The 7,561-nt window shown below is 44.0% G+C and overlaps 1 pseudogene; it reads right to left on the reverse strand.

Annotated features, from left to right (window-relative positions):
* Positions 1 to 1,711: 1,711 nt before the first annotated feature.
* LOC147698161 (aspartyl aminopeptidase-like) lies at positions 1,712 to 5,318 on the reverse strand (annotated as a pseudogene).
* Positions 5,319 to 7,561: the final 2,243 nt, after the last annotated feature.

Consider the following 7,561-nt stretch of genomic DNA (forward strand, 5'->3'; position numbering starts at 1 on the left):
AAGGTGTGTGACGTTACCTTGGGGGCGGTGAAAGAAGATGCTTGGAGAGAAGAGCTGAGTAAGGATGAGGAGTTGAAGGAGGTCATTGTATTGTTGGAAGGTGGTAGGTCTCGTTCTTTAAAGAAACCTTGGTCTTTGATTGCTGATGAGTTGGCAGTTGTGGATGGCTTACTCATGAGAGGTACTAGGTTGGTTCCACCAGTTAATCTCAGAAGTATTCTGGTTGACATGTCTCATGAGGGACACTTAGGTATTTCAAAGACGAAAGAATGCATACGAATGGACTTCTGGTGGCCTGGTATTGATTTGTTGGTGGAACGCACCGTTAGAGATTGCTCTTCTTGTCAGGCAAGTGATAACGTTTTAAGGACGAGGTCTTCTCCAATGGTTTGCAGGAGGTTGCCTAAGTCCCCCTGGGATGAAATTGCAGTTGATATTGTGGGGCCTTTACATGGTGAGCACCAAACTCCATTTATGTTGGTTTTATTGGATTTGTATTCCAGATGGGTTGAGGTTAGTTTGGTAAGGGAGATTACAAGTGAGTCTGTTATTTCCTTTTTGGAGTCTGTCTTTAAACGTGAGAGTTTTCCGAACTCCATTCTTTCTGACAATGGGCCACAATTTTGTTCAGGGAAAGTTGAGGAGTATCTCAGTAAGTGTGGCATTGTTCACAAGAGGAATTCTTTGTATCACCCTGAGGCAAATGGTGCTTTGGAGAGACTCAACAAAACTTTGAAGGAAAGCATTCAATTGGCAAGGGTCAACAATTTGGACTGGAGAAAGGAGTTACAGAATAGAATTTCAGCATATCGATTCTCTCCTCACTCAACTACAGGAAAAACTCCGTTTGAACTTTTCAAGGGTAGAGCACCTAACACTTGTTTATGTCCTGCCTGGATGATTGCAGACAAGGGTGTAAAAAATAATGAGGTGGGGGCATGGAGAGAAAGGGAATTGGAACTACAGAGGAAAAGGAAAATATATGTGGATGGAAGAAATTCTGCTAAGGATTCAAAGTTCTTTTTTGGGGGAGATGGTAAAGATCAGGGCTCCTGTAGGCTGTCAAAACTGGTTGAAGTTTTCTGTTCCTAGAACCATTGTGAAAATTTTCAAAAATGCTGTAAAGACGGAGGATGGTCGCATCTGGAACAATAGTCATGTTTCTCATTTTGGGGGTAAAGGGAAATGTGATGATATTGTTGCTGTTCCTGATCTGTGTACTAATTATTCCCGCAAGAGTGTGAGGGTATGCAGGCCTCCTCTTCACTTGCGTGATGATGTCTAGGTAGTTTCTTCTTTGATTTCTTTATCTTTCTGTTGCTTACTTCATTGCTGGACATGTAAACCTGTTTAATGTTTAAGAGGGAGAAGTGTGATGACCTGTCTTCCCAGGTATTCTGGTTCCATGTTGGAACCTAGTGTTTGGAGCCATATGTCACCAAGGTTCCCATTACTGGTAATTCCAGGATTGTCAGTTGTTAGCTGACTGTTGGCTGGGGCTGAATAAACTATACTTGCTCATCTTAACTTGGACTGTTTCAACTTTATTACACCCATGATGACTGTCAGGACAGACACCCCTAATTTACACAGAGAGGCCCAGCTTCAGTTACAGACCAGTCACAGCACACCCTCTGGTTCCTGGTCCCAGCAGCCTCCAGTCACTGCGACCACCCTGCGGGATGCCCTGGAGAGGAGGAGAGGAAGGTCGTCAGTCTATCACCAGCCTCCTGTTGACTCCTGGGAAATATATAAAGAAGCCCTGCGAAAGTGAAGAGGTCTGCAACACCCAAGATGTGCATCACATCTCCCGAATGGAGTGAATGGCCAGCTGAGGGCAGCCTAATCCAACTACCCGCAGACCCAGCCTAGAAGTGAGTATTGGCCCAATAGTGCCACCGGGGACATCATTCTGCACCCTGCATTCCTGCAAAGGGACATACAGGTGGTTGGCGATCTCTCGCAAGATGGCCATAGTGATGGCAGTAGAGGCATAGCACTGGTTACTGTTACTTTAATTTCTGGACCCTTGTGGAACCCAGGCCTGTGGTTCTCCTCATGCTTGCCAGTGTAGTTTGAGTGCGCTGCATGTGCATGTAGAACCTTGGGGTGGACTCCTCAAAGGCCGTCAGGCTCTGTGTAGTGGATGAGATGCGGCGAACGAACAGGTCAGTCAACAGGGATTCTGCCTCCAGCTTAACTGCCGGCTAGCAACATTCTTTGAGACGGTAACCAAGAGACTCAAACATTTGTTGTTATTTGAAGCACGTCAAAAATAAGAGTACAAGGGCATCAGAGGGGAGTTGACAAAAATAAAAAATGAATAAAAGCACTTTACAGTTGTACCAACACTTTTATTTATTGCCTAAAGGTTAGGGAAACGCTTTTTATATGTCAAATGAACTTAATACTTTTCTATAGTTGCACCAGCATTTTACATTAATAATGCCCAATAGTTTAGAACAACATACTTTCCAGCTCAGCCCTTCTGACTGAAGTATAAGAATTTACGTGTATTGTCTTATAGAACAGCCAATTGCACAAACTGGGAATATTTTATTGATGATCCTTATATTGTTGTTTTTAAGCTTAACAATTTGTCTACAAGGGACTCTTTCTGTTATGTATTTGCAAATATTTAAATGAATCAAGCAAAAATAAATATTACCTTACCTTACCCCTGGGCACCACCTGAGCCCACTTCTTCATTGTCATCGAGGGTAATCATACGGACATTGGGGCCATTGGACAGAGAGGTCGGAGGATCACAGGACAGGATCAGAGCCAGGGCACATAAATGAATTCCTCATATGCTTCTTCTAGTGTCTGCTGCCTGTGTGTCCACAAGGCACAGCTCCATCTCCAGGATCTGATCTGGCTTCACTCCCAGCTGTGAGGAGAACAGGGGAAGAACAACTGAGTGATGTCACTCTCGGAAGAGTTGTTGGCTTCAAGGAGGTCTTTTTGGCTTCTCCAGCTCCCAGGGTGTCCTTCTCCAACTCTTCTTGGACATTTGTGGCCAGAATGGGAACAAAATGATTCTCTGTGTTGGGTTCAAAGCTCTCATTAATGATTCTCTGCAGGTTGATGGCCAGGTGGGGAATGCGAAGAACAGGGTGATCCAGCTGTACCAGAAGATACTGCAGCTTGAGTCCATCCTTAACATTCATCCTTTCTGCAATGGAAGATATCAATCAACCAATAGGCATATGTACAAGCCCCTAGCACCCCTAGAGTATTTTTGCTGCTCCTATGGTGGTATGCCCTGCACCATATTTAGAAACTGGCGTTAAGCCACTTTCTGTGATTTAACGCTGCTTTGTAAATATGCTACCCTTTCACGCGAGTATCTACGTGAAAAGGGTTGCAATGGGTGTTGCTGGGGCGTTCCACCACAATTCCCATTGGTTTTTTGACATTGCCCCAGATATACAAGGAGGTTTAAATCTGTGGCTGTGACAAAAACTAATATCATCCAAGAGCAGGCGTTAGAATGGAGCACAAGGAGAAATGCGTTAATTGCTTCTCATTTTTGCTTTTTCTATGTGTGCTGCATTGTGCAACACACATAGAAAGAGCAAAACACCATTAATGAATGTTTACGTGCAGTAGGTGTCCCTTCCTGCACATAAACAATCATTAAATAATGATGATTTTCTATTCCTATGTGTGCTACAAAATGAAGAACAAATAGAAGTAACAAAAAGCCATTTTGGATTGCTGGTGTGCAGGAAAGGACACCTTCCTGCACATAAACAATCATTCCCTGCACCGTAGACACCCTTGTGCTATGATGCAATGTGCCTGCATTGGCGCTAGGCAACTAATTTTAGCACCTGTGCTATGAAAAACACAGGGGTGTGCTGTATTGTAGTAAATATGGCACATTCCTTTATTTTGAAAATGTCAGAGGGCGATGCTGCTAAATTTGGCACAGCTCTGCACTCCTTTAATACATATGCCCCCATGTGTTGAACATTCCACCTCTGTAGCACTCCACTCCAACCTGAATGAAGCCTGCCTGCCTTTTCTTCGATTTCCTCTTTACCCTAAGGCACGGGCTACCAGTGTTTGCCCCAAGCATGCTGAACCCATTCCCAGGTCTGTACTGTACTCCTGATAACACCAAGAAGGCGCAAAGGTGTTCCCCTGGTTTCAGACATGATGAGAACATTTGTTTTAAACAACGAGTGGATGTGGTGTTTTTCTGCATGACAGCAACGATTATGAATATCTGGGACTCCCAGGGTCATATCGCAAGTGGAGTTTTCCAGGAGGGGTTAAGATAAAGGCTAAACCGGGCATTGACGATCAGAGAGCTTTTTCAGTATGATGCCCGTTACTTCATAAGGGGGTTCATTACTCTGTACCTATAATCTTTCAGTGTACATGATTACTAGCAGGATGTATCCAACTCCCAGTGATAGGCATATGCTTGTTGTGTCTTTGCAGTATCTGTAGTCCGTGTTGGCGGGAAGTACCTCCACACTTTTGAATCTTCTTAGGTCCTAAATCCCTAGCGACTATCCAGAGGAAGGTAAGGTGGGGAACCTGACTGGGACTGGAAAAAGTCGTGAGGAAGACCAACGAGACCTTTTGGGGGCACAGTAAGAAGGTCGAAACATGTTGACACTGGCAGTTTAAGGAGGGGTGTTTTTGAGGACCTAGCACTCTCGATAATACACCCATCCTTCACTATTTTAATCCTGGCCTTGGGACCCGTGAATAAAGGGTTCTGATAGGGTACCCTTGAGCCAGTTTTAAACACTTTTTTTGCTGCACCTTTTCAATCACTGTACCCAGTCGCCGGGTATAAAACACCCTGTCACTGCTGCGTTTCACTTTTATGTTGTTTGTCTTCCCCCTCCCTAGGCTCCATCCAGTGCGTGGCTACGCCAGGATGTTTGGTAAGCAGACCCGATGATGAAGCATGGAGGGCAGTTTTCAAATACACAATCCGTGCCACTGCATGTTAATAACCTTTTTTCTCTCTACCCTTCTTGGTGTTATCATGTTATTTAAGGGTGTTGGGGTAGATGAGATATTTTACCCTCTCCCCTTCTTTGTAAGAAACTGTACTGATCTCCAATGGCGAAAGCATTTATAGTCGAGTAGTTTCTGGTGACTAAATACTTTTGTTCTGATTTGATGTCCCAGTGTACAGTTTCCTTCAGCTCCAGAAATCCTGCCTGGATGAGGCGACTCTTGCAGTCTTCCACCACATGATAAGGTGAAAGACCATGGTTAAGAAACTTCGGGAACTCTTTGGCAGCCCTGCAAACAGAACCCTTCAAACCTCTTCCTGCAGCAGCCTGCATTAAATTCCCTCCTTTGGCTTAGAGTCTACAAGTACCTGGAGCTGGCAGCCGAGTCCTTTTAAGCTTCGCACAGCCAAAGGCTGAAAGATAGATAGGAACAAAAATCACTTTCCATTCTTGGCCAGAAGATGTCCTAATTTCCAAAAAAGGTGTGATTTGAGAGGCAAATATATCAGTAAATCCTCCAAATTTTGCAGGCACTTTTTAAAAAGGCTTTTTTTACAAAACTGTTGATAAAACAGTTTTTTTGCAAATCTTGAAATTGTGAAATCCTCCCGGGTCTGAACAGTTTATAATTAAAGGTGTATCATGTTTTAAGTACTATTGACAAGGGTGATATGAAGGTGAGCTAGTGATGTTGGAGTGCTCAATCGTTAATCATGTGCAGAAAACAGAAGAGGCACACAAGGAAGGTAATTCAGTGGTTTCTGTTGTTTACAGAAAGTAGCAGGTTATTAGATGTTGTCTGTTTTCCTACTAACGCCCTTTGTTTAGGGGTATCATATATGCAAGCCAAGAAAGAAGGGTTACACCAACAATTAAGGTATTTTAAAGTGCCATTATCAGAAGAATAGTATCAGAGGACTAACAACTATGTGGCGACAAAGCTGAAGGAATTATGAGAATTGAAACTGTTGCAGGTGTGGTAAAAAGGTTTTTGTGGAGAAATCCTAACTCTGTTTATTTGAAAGCAAGTAATTTGAAAATTGAGGAAGAGATCAAAGAACTAGACTCTTCAATCAATCAATCAGGGTTTTTGAACCATGCTACTCCACTGTGAGGGTCTCAAGGTTCTCGGGGGAGGGATACGAGCAGCTCAGAAGGGCAATCAAAGAGCCAGGTCTTGTGGTCCTTACTAAATTGGTGAAGTGTCTGGCTTCATCTGATATGGAGAGGGAGTTTGTTCCAGGTCTTGGCCGTGAGGTAGGAGAAGGAACTGCCACCCACCCTAGCCCTGTGGATGCAGGGGATCGTGGCTAGGGCTAGGTCAGCAGAGCAAAGTTTCTCTTGGGGGCGTGGAAGGAGATTCATTAGTTGAGGTATTGGGGTCCAGTGTTGTGGAGGGCTTTGTAGGTGCCTATGAGCAGTTTGAAAGCCATCCTTATGTCGGCGGGGAGCCAGTGGAGGTCGCAGAAGTGTTGAGTGATGTGGACATGTCACAGGATAAGTCTGGCTGCGGCATTCTGGACGGTCTGGAGTTTGAGGAGGAGTTTTTTTGTTGATTCCGGCATAGAGGACATTTCCTCAGTCCAGTCTGCTGGTGATGAGTGAGTGTTTCCTCCAGATATTAACATCACTGCTGCAGTCTGTGGTATGAGCATTATCCACTGGAGACGTCTAAGGTATGAGTCGGCTGCATGAACCTATAAACATCTCTAGTGAATGGGCATGTGAGATCTGTCTGCCTTGAAGCATTGCCCTGCTTTCCATTGCCACCAGTAGCAACTGTCAGTAACTAAAAGTGGTGGTGGGAGAAAAGGTAACCTTGGTAAACACTAACTTAATTGTCAACTTGGATTACATTAACGTTTTAAAGTTAAAAGATTTAACTTTAAAATGCTAATGTAATGCATATCGGCAATTCAGTTTACATTAAATAAGGTAAAATGAAACACGCACTTTCCTTGCAGCATGTCCTTGCTCTGGTCCTGGTGTTCTTTTTGTTGTCCAGCATGGGCCCTAGCCAACTCCCCATACCAGTCCAAATGCTGCTCTCATGCTGTTAACCAGCATGAGAGAAGCACAAGAATTGGATGGAGTGGGATGTCTCAGTACTCTTAAAGGCCCTTGAGGCATGTGCTTGCTCTCTACCCTGCTGTCTGAGAGAGATCAGGTTGGAGAGGTTTATTATGTGCATGTCAGGCTTGCTGTCGCAGGATAGTCGGACAAAATGACTTTAAACTTGTTCATCACTCATCCCCTGCTGCCAGTCAGTAGCAATGGCCCTGCCTTCACAACAAGCTCCGACTGACAGAGGAAAAATAAAATGGAAACCTAGTAATTTTATTACCATTTTATTATTCCCTCTTTGTGCTACCTCCGCAGATGGGGCAACATTCCTCCACCCAACAGGAGAAGCCGTCGCTGATTGCTACAATACAGATAAATGTAATATGTTATTTTCCTATCCTGCTCCATCTAAGCACATTCGCAATCATGTTATGTGGTGAAGAATATATCAATGAATTAGGTGAGAACATGAATGGAAGTAGAAGGTAGAAGGGAAGAAGCATGGCATGTAC

The sequence above is a fragment of the Lissotriton vulgaris genome, chromosome 8, assembly GCF_964263255.1.
Source record: "Lissotriton vulgaris chromosome 8, aLisVul1.2, whole genome shotgun sequence".
NCBI classification, from domain to species: Eukaryota; Metazoa; Chordata; class Amphibia; order Caudata; family Salamandridae; genus Lissotriton; species Lissotriton vulgaris.